This window comes from Eretmochelys imbricata, chromosome 12 (genome assembly GCF_965152235.1).
Source record: "Eretmochelys imbricata isolate rEreImb1 chromosome 12, rEreImb1.hap1, whole genome shotgun sequence".
Classification (NCBI taxonomy): Eukaryota; Metazoa; Chordata; order Testudines; family Cheloniidae; genus Eretmochelys; species Eretmochelys imbricata.
The window spans coordinates 36,444,383-36,461,980 of record NC_135583.1 but is presented as its reverse complement, the minus strand read 5'-3'; positions in this window follow the sequence as shown (position 1 = coordinate 36,461,980).

Here is a 17,598-nt window from a genome sequence, read left to right as displayed (position 1 = left end):
TACCAGGCAAAGAAGCCAACTTTGGGGGACACCCCCCAATCATGACACAAAGAAAACTTTCTATGTGGAAGGGACCTCCCAAAAGACCCTCTGTGCTAAAGGGACATCCAAATAACTAGACTGATTTTACTCTGGAGGTATATAAGCCATCCGCAGAAGCCTGGCGTTTGGGAACATTTTGAAACGAATTAACACTAAGCTAAAGAAGCAGGGATGCACGGTGCCTTTTTGGAAAGGGTAAAGTGAACACGGGGTGCTGTCTCTTACCTTCGTTTGTAGCATCGCTCGGGGGCTGTGATCTGACTAAGTTTCCAAGAATCACGTGTCTGTTTCATTACTAAAACGAGCTCTTATTTTTTATGGATGGGGTGGGGAAAAAATCCAAAATTGTAATTTTTTTTTAAAACATGAGTGTTAAAAAAACAAACCAAAAAAACAACCACCCGGAAACAATGACATGAAAGCGAGCGGGAAGGGTTTGCTTGGACCAGAACTCTAGCCACAATGAGCTTTAAAAGGAGAATGGAAATCTTTTGGAAATGACGGTCTGGTTGAGATGTGTAACTGAAGGGTTAAGGAATTGCTTGGAATCTTCTTCAGAACACAGATGGGACTTCTGGCCATGGGCTCTTCCAACCCCTCACTGCCTTAAAAAAAGAAAAAAACAGAAAAGAAAAGGGAAAATAACTCCTCTATGTGCCTTGTTATTTCCTATCAGCTCTTTACTGGGCGCTGGGGGTGGGGGGAGGCTTTCCTGCACCATCCAAGTCAATGGGTGTGTGGTTATTGACTTCCCTGAGAGCAGAATCCAACTCCACATGCCCTCTTTTCACGTGATTGTGCATTTGTAGCCTATTCTCCAAATTCTGCAGGATATTTTGTGCCCTCCACCCCCCCCCCACTTGTGTTAGGGATGTGCGAATCAGCGCGATACACTGAAGACTAAACACTGGCTCCCGAGGAAGTGGGGCGGGCGGGGGGCTGGTAGGAGTCTCAATGAGGGCAACAAGACAAGACCAAAACCCTCCCATTGGCTTGATCCTAGTCTCCAGTCTATCCCCTGCTTTAGAGAAGTATTTTTTTTGTTTTTGCCTGCAACCCCGCATTAGGTAAACTCTCCCAAAGGGAGTTAGTTATTTGCCTGCCTAAGACTGCAGGACCAGACCCTATGCAGAGAGAATAAGGCACTTTGAAAAAAAACAAAAAACAATTAGCCAGGCTCATCCTGTTATTTATTCTACATTTGTTTTTTGCTAATAATCGAGACACCAGTAGCCTCAGTTGATCAGTATTAAAGTGGTGTAACTTTGTTGGCAATATTTGCCATATAGATTTTTTTTTTAGCTATCCATTGTACATTTGTTTAAAATGTCTGATCTGCCTGTAAAGACCAACCGCCCTGTGTTTTCTATAAATATATATATAATGAGGGATTATTTCCTCCTCCCGCCCCTATAGTTTGGCCCGCCTTTGTACAGTTCGGTGGCACCTATTTTAATGTTCTTCTGCACTGTATTAAACGGTAATGATGATCTGTTGCCCCCTTTGTGTACGTTTGTCCTTTAAAAAAAAAACCGAACCAAAAATAAAACATGTATGTTATTTGTACATGGTCTTCACAATTGTATGAACAGCAAATAAAATATCATGCGGTGTAATACCTGGTAAGAGTCTGCAACACCTCTATGGGGGCCCTAGGGCCCCTGATCCAAAGTCGATGGGACTCTTTCCATGGGCAGCATTAGGCTTTGGATCAGCCCATAGAGGGCCCAGCTGTGCATTATTTGGTTCCCCAACTCCTTTTGCGGTGCCAGTGGGATGGTAGGGTGAGCAAAGACGGCCTAATCGAGCCCTATATTTGCAACGAGATCTTCCCCCTCTTCAAATGGCCATAGCTCCTATCCCTGCAGTTCAGGATAATTTATTGGAATAACTTCAGGGGTTTGTTTGTTTTTAACAATTTCACATTTCAGTGCAAATTTGAAAGGAGCTTCTATTGTTCTTGGCTTCTGCTTCCAAGAAGTCCTTTTATCCCAGTCTAAATTCAATCCCCTTGTTTTAAAGAAATCTTTAAAATAATAATAGTAATAATTTTAAAAATACCTGGAGGCGATTTTTGCAAGGAGAATATGGTTTTTGACAGGCTTTGGGTTTTTTTGGTCGAAGGAATTTCGTGCTGATGAAGATAAATATAATTTAAGGCTTCTTTTCTCCCCATTAGACAGTGGGATTTTTATCTGCCAGCACTGCAGTCTGCTTTTCCTATTATAAGGAACTAAAACGGTGCGTTTTTAAAACATATGTTGGGATTAGCTGAAGCTAATGGAGGAGCGAAATAGCCAGATATATTTCCTGGACAGCGGTGTCCTAAATCAAATGTTCTGTTTTTCTTGCTTAGGACCAGCTCCACAGCCAACTGACTTAAGGGGTTTGGGATCAAGCCCTTAACGAATTACTTGAAATTAACTAGCTTTACTTTTATAACACTTCTTTTCCTCTTTGGTCTGATCTCTGGACCCACCGCAGTTTCATTCGCTCTTGCGATCCACATCTCCCGAAACTGGTTCTTTTCAAACTTGACATTTTGGACGTGGAGGGGGGGTAATTTATTTGGGGCTTGCTTACACAGAAATGATCGATAAACGCAATTAATGGCACAAGCTGCTGTCTCTAAAGAGAAGGCCGACTGGTAAAGCCAGGGACTCTTGTCTCTTTTTGGTAATTCGGGGTGAATTCAATAAAGCGACATTCACTTGACCTGAAGGGGCTTTTATTTCAGAGTAAAAACCAAATAAACCCCCTTTCTCTCGCTTCCCCCGCATTAGAAATAACAGAATGAAACGCAAAAAGAAATAGTGGAAAAATAAAGAGAAAAATCCGATCAATAGGCGGAGAAAACGCCGTAAAAACAAAATACTCAGCGCGCCTCTCCACCACCATCAACCCCCCCCCAAAAAAAACTTACCCTCAAACCCAGCAACAGCAAAGCAAACCAGCCACTGCTCAGGAAACTTGCAGATTTATTGCTCGAAGGAATCAACACTAAACAGCAGTAAAAGGAGAGAGCTTCTGCGTTGCAACCGCGCGAGCAAAAGTCTGTTTGCTCTGCACCCCCACCTCCCTGTTTCTTTGCCTCTCTGCTTCGGGGTGCGTGGCTCGCTGTGTCGCCTCCTTAACGCTGGCATTGTTCTTTCCTCCTGCTGCTAGTGAGACTTGCAGGCCTTTTTATAAACTGTAAATTACCAGGCATTTGATGCTGTTTTTTTTAAAGACACCAACAGAAGTAAAAGACCCCCCCCAGGCCCGCCCCGCACACACAACTCTCTTGAATCCGCTGTGTTAAAAGCACCACGCGCCCTACATGCCTTGGCTACGTGAGTTCGAAAACAACCTAAAGAATTGTCTGCAACAGGCCAGATTTTTTCAGTTTTCAGGAAAGCTCGGGGTGGGACCGGACGGGCTTGAAGCTAGCCGGTTAGAAAGCAACGCTGCTCTCGCTTTCCCCCCTCTCCTTAGCCAGGGAATCAATGTAGGTGTTTGCAGGACCATTCGGAGGTAAATAAAAGTGGTTTACGGTTTGCTTCTCAATTCCCTACTAAATCGGTCTTATCTACCGATGTGTAGGGCACATAGGTCGCTAGATCTTATGTATCTATCGGAGCGGGGTGTTATCCATCCCATCATCCCGAGGATCAGCCCACTCGTCTTAAGCTCTCGCAAGATTTTGCTCCCATAACTTGCTACCCACGCTTCAAAGGCCTCCCCTGCCTCACCGCAGACAGGCTTTGCTGTGAGGGGCCCCGATGCTGGGCAGGGCCAGTGGGAAGGAACTGGACCCGCACCGTTCCCAGCGGATCCGCTTGGCCCTGCGGCTGGGGACGATGCTGACTGCAAGTGTGGTCCCAGCACCGGCCCGCCCATTGGCAGGGACACGGCGGCAGGCTAAGCCTGTTACCTTCGTAGCTGTGGCTATTGGCTTTAACCCCCGCCGGGGGACCAGGGGCTGAGCCTGCCACCTGAAGGATCTCGTTGCAGGGGCAAAGCAGCCCAGTGTCAGAGATCCACCCTAACCGGGCTGCATGTGTGGCTGTGTTGGGGGGAGGGAGGGGGGCGGAATCGAGCTGAATCTAACACGAGTTTACAAATCTCAATCGCGACTAATGGCTCATATTAAACACCAGGGCTCGGTGGAGGATAACACCAAGGGCTGAGATCGCTTCCTCGTCTATTTACAACCCCACCCAGCATTGTGGAAGCCAGAAATTGTATGGCTAGGCATGTACCTATGTGTAGGATGCGTGTAGCTCTCGCTAAATAGCGAGAGCGCACGGGAAAGCTAGAGCAGCCATAGATCTAGACAGCCATTATCCATTGGTCACTAGCTATATAGGTAGATTAGCCATATATAACTACCTACATGTCTACTTCTGTATAAAGTATACTTCTGTATATGTATCTATATGGAGCTGTAATTCATTTCTCTCTCTCTTCCTAGGTATAAATATAGTATATACATTAGAGGATACTGTTCATATACCGCTTATGCAGAAACTAGGGGTATATACATGTATTTGGACATAGATCTGTGAATTAATCTGTGGATAGATAGATAAAGCGAGAGAGAGAGGGTGTGTTTCTGCATTACAGATATGTGTATTATTACCTTCAACTTTGTGCAGTAAAGAGAGAGAGAATGCAGAAAGTAGAGGCTATAATACACTGACCTCAAATGCAGAAAGTAAAGGTGTATAGAACAGTCTATACAGGTAGGCTTCACTCTGGTGCATACACCTAGAGTCAGGGGAAAAAAAAAAAATAACCCCGGAGGCTACTATATCTCTGGGCCAGCCCTTTGGTCTTGTGTGAGTTCCTCTGGTCGATCGTTATCATCAAGGCAAGCTTTTACTGTACCCTTTATGGGACTTATTTGGACACATATGGTTGTGATGTTATCAATCCAGTTATACAGAGAATAAGTGTATACACACACACGCACAACAGCCGATGAAGTGAGCTGCGGCTCACGAAAGCTTATGCTCAAATAAACTGGTTAGTCTCTAAGGTGCCACAAGTCCTCCTTTTCTTTTTGCGAATACAGACTAACACGGCTGCTACTCTGAAACATTTATTCACAGGTCTACACTCAGGCATAGCTTTAATATCTGCAAACCTTAGATCTCTATAGTCTATTTTAAACTGCTGCTAAAATCCACAAAGATTCAGAAGAAATCTCAGCCCTAAATAGATACAGCTATTTATCGATGGCATTTCCCTGAGTAGCCCTGCTAGACCTGGGCCGTGTAACATAGAATCTAGGGTCAGGGATTTTGCTTCCGAAGCAAATATCTTTACCAGGTGCGTCCGAGATAAAGGTCCCGAGGTTAGAAGTTCAAACGCCACCAAGTGGTTCTTTTCCTTGAAGTCTCCTTATCTTCTGCAAGATTCATTTTCAGTCTTCAGCTTCATTTCAGGCTTGCCTTCTGTGTATACAATAAATCCCTGGAAAGTCTGGTCGGAGGGTGGGTTGGAGGGAGAGAGAACGCACCTTGCAGGCTGCAGGCCGAGTCTCCCAGAGGCCTGAAGTCCATTCCACAGGAAAGTTCTGCACAGTGAATTTTTTTTTTTAAACCTGGAAAAACAGAACCACCACATACCATGGACGCCACATATTCCTCAAGCCAGTGAGCACAGTCTAAACAGACAGGCAGCCCTCCATCTCATATACCTACAGCCTGGGACAAAAAGATAAACCCCCGGAGGCTGCTACATCTCTGGGCCCTTCTCCTGCAACAGGGCAGCCATTTCCCCTGTATGAGTTGCTCCTGAAGATAGTATCAAGGCAGTCTTCTACTAACTATGCTCTTTATGGGCCCGATAGGTGTGCACGCATGATCAACTGTGTCCGGATACGAGCAGACACCGAATGCACAAAGGCCCACATCTATTTAGACTCAATGCCCACTGATTTCACTAGGAGCCTATATCAATACTGTTGAGGATCCGGGCCTAGTTGCTTGGACATAGTCTCTGGCTTAGGCATCTCCAAGGTAGTGGGAGTCAGATGCCCTCAGGATGCCTGGCTGAGGGGCAAGGGTTTCCCCTCGCTATGTTCTTCACCCAGCAAAGGTCCTGCCTAATGAGCCTGTTTATAGCTCATTGAAGGTGCTGCCCAGGACTTGGATGCCAAGAATATACTCTAGCAGGTCAGGCCCAGCTTCTCGCCTGTTGGGGATACACTTCTCCAGCTAAGCCCAGAGCGGCGCAGCGGAGAAACAACACTGGGGCATCACCACCCCCTTAGCAAAAAGCAAGATCAGAGAGGGTTTCCGTTTGAATAAGGGCATGTTCCCAGGGACGATGGAGCCAGAGATAAACCTCTAGTGAAGCCAAGTGCCTATTAAACAGGGTTAGGAAAGAGGAGCAAAATGCCACCTTGACCTCAGGTCGTGGGCTATTGCTCTGTATTTTAGGCCCCCCGGCCTTGTTGCATGGCCTCATGCCTCAAGGAGCAAGTCTGATCACTGTATTTCAAGTAGGGACCCTTGAAAAGGAGGGGGGCTGCGGTCTTTTGTAAATTAGGAAAATGAAACAGTGCATGATTTCAAAGGACTTGGCGGGGCTTGGAGGGGTCTGGCTTCCGGGTACGCCCCCCCCCCAAGAGAAAAGGGGGAGCAGCAGAGCTAAAAGCGACGAGGGAACTGTCCCTTTCCCGGCGCTGCAATGCTCGGCGGCAACGCAAGGGTTACCTGGCACGGAGGCCTCCCAGCAGAGCCCTTTAACACGGCGCTAGCGCCATCTGCCGTCCGCTCGGGGTGCGCGTCTTCAGGGCGAGGGCCGTGCGGGGACGGAGCCACGTGTGGCTGGGGCTGCCGTAGCGTGTTTCCCCCTCCGTCACACGGTCTCGCGAGCACAGCTCCCCTCCTGGCACGAGAGCCCCGCACCCAGCCCAGCCAAGGGCCGGAACAGTAGAGTAGGCGGAATAGTGGCGGGGGCGGGGGAAGCCTCCAGGAAGGTCCATTCAGCTGCAAACCGTGGCTTTGTTTCAGTGGTGGCTGCTAGTCTTTTAGGCTGTGTCTACATAGCCAGCTTCAGTAGGGGGTAGCAATATTACCAGGGCAGTTCCTGGGGTGTTAAATGCTTGTTCAGACTCCTATGCAGAGTTGTTGTCGCCCTGCTGGTCCATGGGTCTTAGAGAGACAAGGTGGGCAAAGGGAATATCTTTTATTGGACCAACTTCTGTTGGTGAGGGAGAAAGTTGGGCCAGTAAAAGATATTCCCTTGCCCACCTTGTCTCTTCTCAGACTCGGCAGAGAAGTCAGCTCTTTTTGCAGTTCCCCCCCCCCCCATTTCCCCCATCAATAATGTATTTTCATTAAAAGCAAAATGTTCTGCAAAAATCAGTTCAATTCTGATGATACTTTCAATTTTTCCACACACACCCTACGCCCCAGAACCCCCCAAACCAAACCAAAACGAGACAAACGTGTCCATCCAAAACTAAACTGAGCAAAATGATTTGCATTTCTGGGGTCCAATACCCAGATATGTGTGTGCGTGTTTCATTTCATTTCAGATTTGTCATTAAAAAAAAAAGCCCTTAAAATATGTGCGGGAAAAAAATCTCAAATGAAACCGGTTCATTTGAAATTTTTCACAGGAATAAAACTGGTTCTTTTTCACTGGCCCTAGTTTATATTCTGCCATTGTCACTACTAGTGGGACTACAGTGCTGTTATCCGTAGTGGGAAATTTTAGACAAGCGGTAAGTTTTTAAAAAGCCTCAAGAGACAAGCCTAAGTTCCATTTTTAGAAGTGATTTAGGTGCTTAGAAGCCTACATTTCGTTGACTTAGTTAGACCTCTGTTACTTTTGAAAATGGCTTTTTGGCTCCTAAGTCACATAGGCCCAGTTGCACAAGGATACCAATGAAATCAATGAGAACTAGGCACCTGAATACCTTTGAGGTGCTGGATGATAGGTGCTTTTGAAAAATGTGGCCTGCCGTGGCTTTCTTCCATGCATATTTTTGTTGGCAAAAATGTCTGCCGAAAGAGAAGGTGCTACAAATGCTCAGGCAAATATGACCAGCAGAAATGTTTGCCCAGTCGTGGTAAAAACTCTGTGGATTAGGGAGTCATTATCAAGGACAAGAAACAATAATATGTGCATTAAGTGACCATTCGTACAGCACGGATAATGAATTATGAGTAGCAAATGCTCAGAGCATTAGTGGTGGTTAATAATTCATGCAATTTGTATATAATAATATTAGTGATGGTTAATAATTTGTTCACATAAACCATTCACTGGACAGACTTGAGGAATGAATAAATGACTAAAATTCAAATGCTCTTCACAATTTGTGATCAGAAGAGGAGGCCTTTATTTATTGGTTGATTATTTTAAAATTAACTGGCCACTCCAAATAGTTCACCTAGGTCTATAAGAAAGTATAAGGGTCAGAATATTCTCCATTAGGGAGGTAGCTAATACATTCATAGATTCATAGATGTTAAGGTCAGAAGAGACCATTATGATCATCTAGTCTGACCTCCTGCACAATGCAGGCCACAGAATCCATTCCTGCGATAAGCCTCTCGCTTATGTCTGAGCTATTGAAATCCTCAAATCATGGTTTAAAGACTTCAAGGAGTAGAGAATCCTCCAGCAAGTGACCTGTGCCCCATGCTACAGAGGGAGGCAAGAAAAACCCAGAACCTCTTCCAATCTGCCCTGGAGGAAAATTCCTTCCCAACCCCAAATATGGTGATCAGCTGAACCCTGAGCATATGGGCAAGATTCACCAGCCAGATACCCAGGAAAGAATTCTCTGCAGTAACTCAGATCCCACCCCATCTAACATCCCATCACAGGCCATTGGGCCTATTTACCATAAATAGTTAAAGATCAATTAATTGCCAAAATCATGTTACCCCATCATACCATCTCCTCCATAAACTTATCGAGTTTAATCTTAAAGCCAGATAGGTCTTTTGCCCCGACTGCTTCCCTTGGAAGGTTATTCCAGAACTTCACTCCTCTGATGGTTAGAAAACTTTGTCTAATTTCAAGTCTAAACTTCCCGATGGCCAGTTTATATCCATTTGTTCTTGTGTCCACATTGGTACTGAGCCTAAATAATTCCTCTCCCTCTCCGGTATTTATCCCTCTGATATATTTATAGAGAGCAATCGTATCTCCCCTCAACCTTCTTTTGGTTAAGCTAAACAAGCCAAGCTCCTTGAGTCTACTTTCATAAGACAGGTTTTCCATTCCTCAGCTCATCCTAGTAGCTCTTCTCTGTACCTGTTCCAGTTTGAATTCATCCTTCTTAATAATAAAGACTATTAGTATTATTTGTATTGTTGTCTCATGTAGTGGTCCCAATCAGGTTCAAGACCCCATTGGGCTGGACATTGTACCAACACACAACAAGTGACAATCCCAGCCCCAAATTAGTTTTAACTCGATCTTGGAACAACACAGCATGGTCCTGAAAGAACTAGACACTGAAGGCCTGATTCTGATCTCAAAGTTTCATTGGGTATGTCGACACTGCAATGTAAGCCCAGGATTAGTAGAACTCAAGTTAGCAGATCCTGGGTTTGTTAAACTAGGGCTTGAGCATCTACTACACTCATTTGTAATCCCAGGTTAGAAATTGTTCAACCCTGGGGCTCCAGTGTCTACACTGCATTCTAAGGGCCCAAGTCCAACCACCCATCTGCCATACTTCCTAGTGCCATTCCAAAATATGGCTTTGTTTGAAGTGCAGTGTGGGAAAACTTGACTGTTCACTGAACTTGATTATACAGGGGACAAAGAAAATTGGCCCATGGGATTATGGAATACTTTTGTGCTCTGGGAGTCTGTCAAGTCCAGTGGGGCTGCATCCACACGGCAGAGCAATAAGGCTTGAAACCTAGGTACTGACTTGTCTGAGGCTCAGACACTCCACCTAGAGAGTCATAGGACCCTTGGTCCAAGTCCTGGGTTAGCAAGATTTGTGTGTAGATAGAAGGGGGTTTAGGCTTGAGCCAGGCTACATTGCAGTGTAGACACACCCATAGAAGTTTTAGTCCAGAAGGGACCATTAGAATAGCTACTCTCACTGCCTGTATATCACAGACCATTAAATTTCACCTAAATACCACTGTGCTGAACCCAACCTTTCGTAAACCACTTTTACATTGGTGTGACGTCGTGGATGTCTATGGTGTTAGTTTCTTATTTATACCTTTGTCAATGAGATCAGAATTAGTCCCGGAGAATGCAGAAATAGATACAACCATATTTTAGCAGAAGCTGAAATTTCATTGCACCGCCTGGCTTCATGCTAATTACTGAAAAAATAAGCAAACATACCTGGGAAAGCAAGATGTCAAGGAGCCTGGGAAGTTTGGAAGGAACCTGTAGTGCCAGGAGTTCATGAGTAATAAGAATTGCTCCTACAATTGTATTTATGTAGGCTTGTAAAGAAATGGCCCCATATATCAACTGCCTGAGTAATCACTTCCTGCAGCGGATGAAAACATTACTTTCTGGAGCCTAAACAGCACAAATTACTGGAAACCCTCTGAAAATGTGATCCTCAATTTAAAATGTGAGAGTTAATCTCCTTTAAAAGATTAAGCTAATCATCCTAGCAGACTGTTCAAAATCACTGTGAAGTGACAGCAAAGGATTTTTGAACATTAATGAACAGCAATACAGATGTATTTGCAAGTTTGTTTAGTGACTGCATCTTTCCTCTCAGGCTTTCTCATGGACCATTCTTAGAGAAGGCTGGCCTTTTCTGTACAGGTAAGGGATACCATAGTATCAATAACTGTGGTTCTCCAGCTATGGTCAGCTGGTGGATGATGGTCTTCCATTTGGTCAAAAAACTGGTAAGCAGAGCAGGAATCCTTGCAGCTAAGAGTAGCCCAGTTCAGGACTATTTTAGGGTTTCTAGAAGCTATTTGGACCATCTGAACTGTGTATCCTATGCAGCTCCTCTTAGTCTGGCTTTGTTGCATGTTTCTTTGGGGAAAATTCAACTGCACTCAAATTTGCTGATGACTCCAGAATTGGCAGGGGACACAAACACAGAGAAGGATAGAGCCAAGCTACCAAACGGCCTGGCAACATCACAGCTCTGGGGTTGCAGACAGTGAGGTGAGGTTTGAATCTGTTCAGTGAAAAACCCTGCACTTAGGAACAGGAAATAAAAGAGCTCAATATACAAAACCAAGCTACGGAAGCCAGCATATTGAAGTGAACTTATTACCCTCCATCTCCTTAGAGCTCTCCTAATATTCCTTAGTAGTGTAACCAAGACCATAGTTTGAGCAGGAAAGCCGTGAGCTCCGGACTGAGCAGTTAGGATCAAAGTGCAAAAGAGCAAGGACCACGGCTCTAAAAATTTTTGGTGAATGGTTCACTGAAATGATGACGCTCTTACTTTGATAAAGCCACTTTCATACCTGCTGGATTTCAAAGTATGTTGTGTAGGTTACCAATTGCACAGCAAATTTCTTTGCCCATCCTTGAGGCACTGCCATCTGCAAGGCAGAAGGAGTTGACTGGTTAATAGCATTACATGATCAGATAGGCCAGGATGAGAAGAATATTGTATGCAAAGAAAATGTAATATGACCCAAATGGGAATCTGGTTAGAAGCCTGGAGATAAGCTCTTACCCTTATAAAGTGAGCCAGGTGCTTGATTTTTTTGATAGAAGATACCTGGAAGATAAAACAAAATAATAACAAACTCTTACATAGCATTTGTCATCAGTAGATCTCAAAGTGCTTCACAAGGAGAAGCAACATAATGCTTCTTCTTTGTGGCAGGCATCAACCAAATCAGAGCAAGAAGCGCCACTGCAGAAATGCCGCCGAGAAACGGCAATGCTTCTCGGTGGCATTTCGCCGGGCGGTTCTCCAGTGGCCACGCTTGGCGGCGGCATGTTGGTGGCGCAGTGTCCTGCGGGCGCACAAATCTGCCCCGGCGGGCACCATGGTTCCTGCGGGCACCGCTTTGGGGACCACTGATCTAGGGCTTAGTGCTTCAATTCTCCCATCTGTAAAATGCAGATAATATGCATAGACTTTAAGGCCAGAAGTGACCATTATGTTCATCTAGTTTGACCTCTTGCACATTTTAGGACACAGAACCTCAGTCACTCACTTGTGTAATAAGCCCATAACTTCTGGCTGAGTTACTGAAGTCCTCAACACTTGGATGCTCTGTAACCTGAAGTCTTCAAATAATTTATTCTAGTTCAAACCAGCAAGTGACCTGTGCCCCATGTGGCAAGAGGAAGGTGAAAATCCCTGCCTTGCAGCTCTTCCAATCTGACCTGGAGAAAGATTCATTCCTGGCCCCAAATATGACGGTCAGTTAGACCCCCCCGAGCACATGGGCAAACCCCACCAGCCAGACACCTGGGAAAGAATTCTCTGTACTAACTCAGAGCCCTCCCCATCTACTGTCCCATCTCCCATCTTCATGGAGCTCTGTGAAGATTAATTAGGTAGGACCATATCCTGCAATCATTTCTCCTATTTACTTCAGTGGGATGTCCATGCACAGAACAATGACAGGATACATCACTCTAAACATTTATGAAGTACGTTGAAGGTTGAAAAATGAGAAGGCCTGAGTTTTTTACCTATGTAAGGATGGGAAAAAAATAGGGACGTGTGTTATTTATAATAGACAGCAAGAACAATATAGATGAAAAGATGGGAAGCAGCTCACTTTTCTGTTGAGACGATTATCTTCTGCAGGTGGCAATGGGGAAATAAAGTCTTTCAGAGCATAAGTGTTGAGGAGGACTGTATATGCTTTACTAACAAGCAGAGGTTTCAGACTGCCAGAGACACAGATGTTTCCTCCACTGAAACTGATCTTAGACTGGTCTTGGTCAAGACCTTGAATTAGAGAAATCACAGAGAAAAATAAAACTCCTCACAAAAGAGCTCCCTTCCCTGTTGTGGTTTTCAGTGCAAAACTCTGGAGCGTTTGATTTAAAAAAATTAACAGGCAAACAATATTTGCTGTTTTTCCCCACCAGCAATATAAACCTGTTGAATGGTTTTCAAGAATTTAAATTTTTGCTGACAGTTTTTTCCCCAAAAATTTCTTATGATAAATTGTTGCCCTTTTATTGACAAGCTGTGGCAACCTGAGCCTGCAAGCTGCTTTTCAGGGACAGATCCAGGAGTAACCTCAATGAAGTCAGTGTGGGGGGTGCTGCATGGAGGTCTGCCTACATGGAAAAGGATCAGGGCTTACATGACTTCCCAATTTATGAGGAGGCTGTTTTGTTTCTGGTTGGTTGTTTTGTTTTTTGTGTGTGTGTGTGTGGTCTCTGGAACAGTCTCTAATGCTTGCATCTGTCATTCAGTTACTGAAGTCTTCACAGCAATCAACCATGCTGACTCCCTGTCACTTTCTGATTGAAACTGTGTGGCCAGAGACGGCTCTAGGAAAACTTTCATGATCATATCGTTTCGGCACTGAATGGCAGCGAGCCACCTCATTTGGACTGTTAGATTACAACACTGCTTCATATTATAGTGCCACACACCGGGGCTCTGACTAATATCGTTTAACAAAAGAAAACCAACTCCAGAGTGCCAGCGTTCTAATGCCTCGTGTCCCTGGTAGAGTCGCGGGTTTTTTTGCTACCATGCTTCCATCATGGCTTGTTAATTCAGATTAAAGTAGGGTGTGAATTTAAAGCCGAATAGCTATTCCTGATTAACTCCTTGTGTGGACACCCTGATTCTGGTATAAGAGTGCCTTATTCTGTATTAGCTAAATCCACTTCTAAAGTTGATTTATTCAACAATAAGAACATCCACATAGGGAGTTAGAGTGCCTTATTCTGAATTAGCTTAATCCATCAGGAATAGCTATTCTGGAATAATTTCCCATGGAGACAACCCTCAGCATCTATCCCACCAATATGGATAAAACCAGGGGGATCATTCTTGAAAACTATTAATTTATTGTAACACCTAGGGTGGTTGCTTGCACATTCAGAGCCTGATCGTGCTTTGCTCTCCGCACCTTCAGCTGCCATTAAGGTCAATGTGATTTGATAGCACTCAACAGCTCCAGGAGTTGCTCAGCATCTTGCAGGATTGAGCCCACAATGACAACATGCAATAATAAGGCTCTGATTTGTTTGTGCCATGAAAGCAGCTTGAAAGAATGCACCAACCACAAGGACACAATAGAGACATCAGGCTGCAGAAAGAATAGAAAGACTTCATTTTAAATTGCTGCTAAACAATGCTGGCTTCGGCTCTGGTTGGGTATGTCTCAGTCTGTTATTGAACTTTTCCTCTCATTGCGTATCAAAGTGAGTTGCGTTCTGTTGTGTGGTTGTGAGTGAAACGGACATGAAAATTGCATGTTAATGACATGCACTGATCACGTACTGAGATCATCCATATTATATCTATCTAAGGTACGTAAGTGGGTCCCCCATTATTGTAGTAGTTGAACGCCTCACCATCTTTGATGCATTTATCCTCACAACACCCATGTGAGGTAGGGAAATGCTATTATGCCCCTTGTACAGACGGGAAAGAGATGCGCAGAGAGGTTAAGTGACCTGCCCAGGGTCACACAGGAAGTCTGTGGCTGAAGAGCGACTTGAACCTGGATCTTCTGAGTCCTGGGCAGGTGCTCTCCTTACTCCCAATATTATTGTATCTATCATGGATTAGAAATGAACTACATCTACAGATAAGCATAACCTGTGCTTTAATTTATAGAGCAACAAATGCACAGCAACTGGTACTGTAATGATCATTCTTAGGATTTACATAAATCTTTTCCTTTTCAAAGCCTGTTAATTAACTGTAAACCGTTCAGAGTAGGGACCTTGGTCAGGGCTATATTGCAGCCCATTGCTATGGCTTCAATCCCTGGAGCCGTATGATGAGATCATACTCTCATGATTCATTAAAAAAGATGATGTTTCTAGTTTTCATGGTTGCAATGAAAAACTTGAAAGTGCAAACAGTATAACTGATGACTGCCTGAGTCTGCAGAAAGCCTGAAACAACAGATCCCAAGTGGGAGCGAACTGCCAGATTCATCTTAATTCTGAAATCTGCTGCCTCCCCAAGTAGGGGGTGGCTGTTATGAAGGGGAGGACTACACCAGGGGGGCAGAGAAATGGGGGCCCACTTACAGATGTGCATATGCACCTGGGTTGCCTTAATTCAGCCCTGTTCCTTGGGTTATTTATATAAACAGTAGTTACTACATCTTGCATTTGGATTTCTGCTTTAGCTGAAAGATGTGCAAAATCACAGACTGCATCCTCAACCCTGACCCCAATTCCCTGGATGTCAATGACAAAACTCCCACTAACTTTAAGAGTGCAGGATCAAGCTCCTGTTGAATATTTAATTGAAGAGGCTTCTGGGTGACATGTATTTCAGCAAGCGTATGACATCCTCTGCACTTGTAAAATGTGGTCCTGAGTGGATAAAGTGCTGGTATTTTGAGGAAAACTCTTTTATTTCTGGCCAAACTACTCCTTATTTGCATGAGCTTACAGCAACAATCCATGAGAGATGCCTGACCTAATATGCTGTGCAAGCTTGTCTTCAGTAGGAAACAAAGGTGTGTATTTAACTCAAGTTAGTTGACACAAAGTCAAATCCTGGTGAAGACATGGAGGTTTGCAATTTTCACATCAGTTAGCAGGTCAAGTTAAAGAGTAGGGACCTGCTAACTCATGTGAAAACAACACGTTGCCTTGTCCTCTTTAGGATTTTACCTTGTGTTACTTACCAAATATTAGCAAAGTAGAGTTCAGAACACACCTTCTTCTTAGTGGAGTCAAGGCCTAGTAGATGGATCACATATCCACAGCTGAGATCGGGAGTGAGTGCATGGGTGGAAGGATAGCAACACAACATCATTGACTCCAATGCTAACATTAAATAATGCTTATTCTTAGCTAAAACTGTTGGGTCCTGATATTTCAGCTATTTTTCTCATGGTGCTAACCACAGATGTAATGTTATGTCTGGTAGATAAATCTCCAAGAAGGCTCTTTCGAACTGGCCAGCGAATCACTAACTGGTTAATCACTACTGCAATCTTTGCTTTAGCAATACCTATGACTGAAACCTTTTTAAGTCTGTTACTCACTTTGTTCTGAGTGGTAGCCGGGGTAGTCTGTATCAGCAAAAAGAACGAGGAGTCCTTGTGGCAGCTTAGAGACAAACAAATTTATCTGAGCATAAGCTTTCGTGGGCTAAAGTCCACTTCATCAGATGCATGCAGTGGAAAATACAGTAGGAAGATATATATATAAACATACAGAGAACATGAAAAAATGGTATCTTCCTACTGTATTTTCCACTGCATGCAACTGATGAAGTGGGCTTTAGCCCACAAAAGCTTATGCTCAGATAAATTTGTTAGACTTAAAGAGATGGATCTTCATTTAGGTGTCTCTCTCTAAGAATGCATTTAACATAGGGCATAGATATGGGTTAAACATGTAGCATAGTTACACGTATAAACATTTACTTAGGCAGAACTGCTATGACAAAAGTATTAAAAATCTTAGCTGTGATTATTCTTAATAGTAATTTATTACCTTCAAATTTTAGGAAAGAAAATGAGGTAGAGTGAGGAGTAACCACAAATTCAAGTGGCCAAGTCAAAATCAGAAATACAGCATGGAAAATTGAGGTGAGAGAGCGGGTGTTGGGAAGACGACTTACTTTTCAAATATTAATCAGGTAAAAATTAATGGCAATACTGGGACCCCCTAAAATAACCTTGCAACCCCCCCCCTGCAATTTCCTTTTGGGTGGGGACCCCAACTTTGAGAAACGCTGGTCTCCCCTGTGAAATCTGTATAGAATAGGGTAAAAGCACATAAAAGACCAAAGACCAGATTTCATGGCCTGTGATGCATTTTTCATGGCCATGAATTTGATAGGGCCCGAACTATAAGGCATTTTTTCTAATCCTTTAATCATTCTCGTGGCTCTTCTCTGAAATCTCTCCAATTTATCAATATCCTTCTTAAACTGTGGGCATCAAAACTGGACAGAGTATTCCATCAGCGGTTGCACCAGTGCCAAATATAGAGGTTAAATAATCTCTCTACTCCTCCTTGAGATTCCCCTGTTTTTGCATCCCAGGGTCAAATTAGCTGTTCTGGCCAGCGTGACACTGGGAGCTCATGTTCATCTGATTATCCACCACAACCCCAAAATCTTTTTCAGAGTAACTGGTTCCCAGGATACAGTCCCTCTACATTCTTTGTTCCTAGATGTATATGTTTACAGTTAGCCATATTAAAACGTATTATTTGCTTGCACCCAGTTTAACAAGCAATCCAACTTGCTTTGAATTAGTGACTTGTCCACTTTATTATTTACCTCTCTCCCAGTTTTTGTGTCATCTGCAAACTTTTATCGATGATGATTTTATGTTTACTTCTAGGTCATTGCTCTACGCTATTTAACATTTTTATCAAAGAACCAATCCCTGTGGGACCCCTCTGGAAACACTCTCTTGCTGACGATTCCCCATGTACAGTCACATTTTGAGACTTATCGGTTAG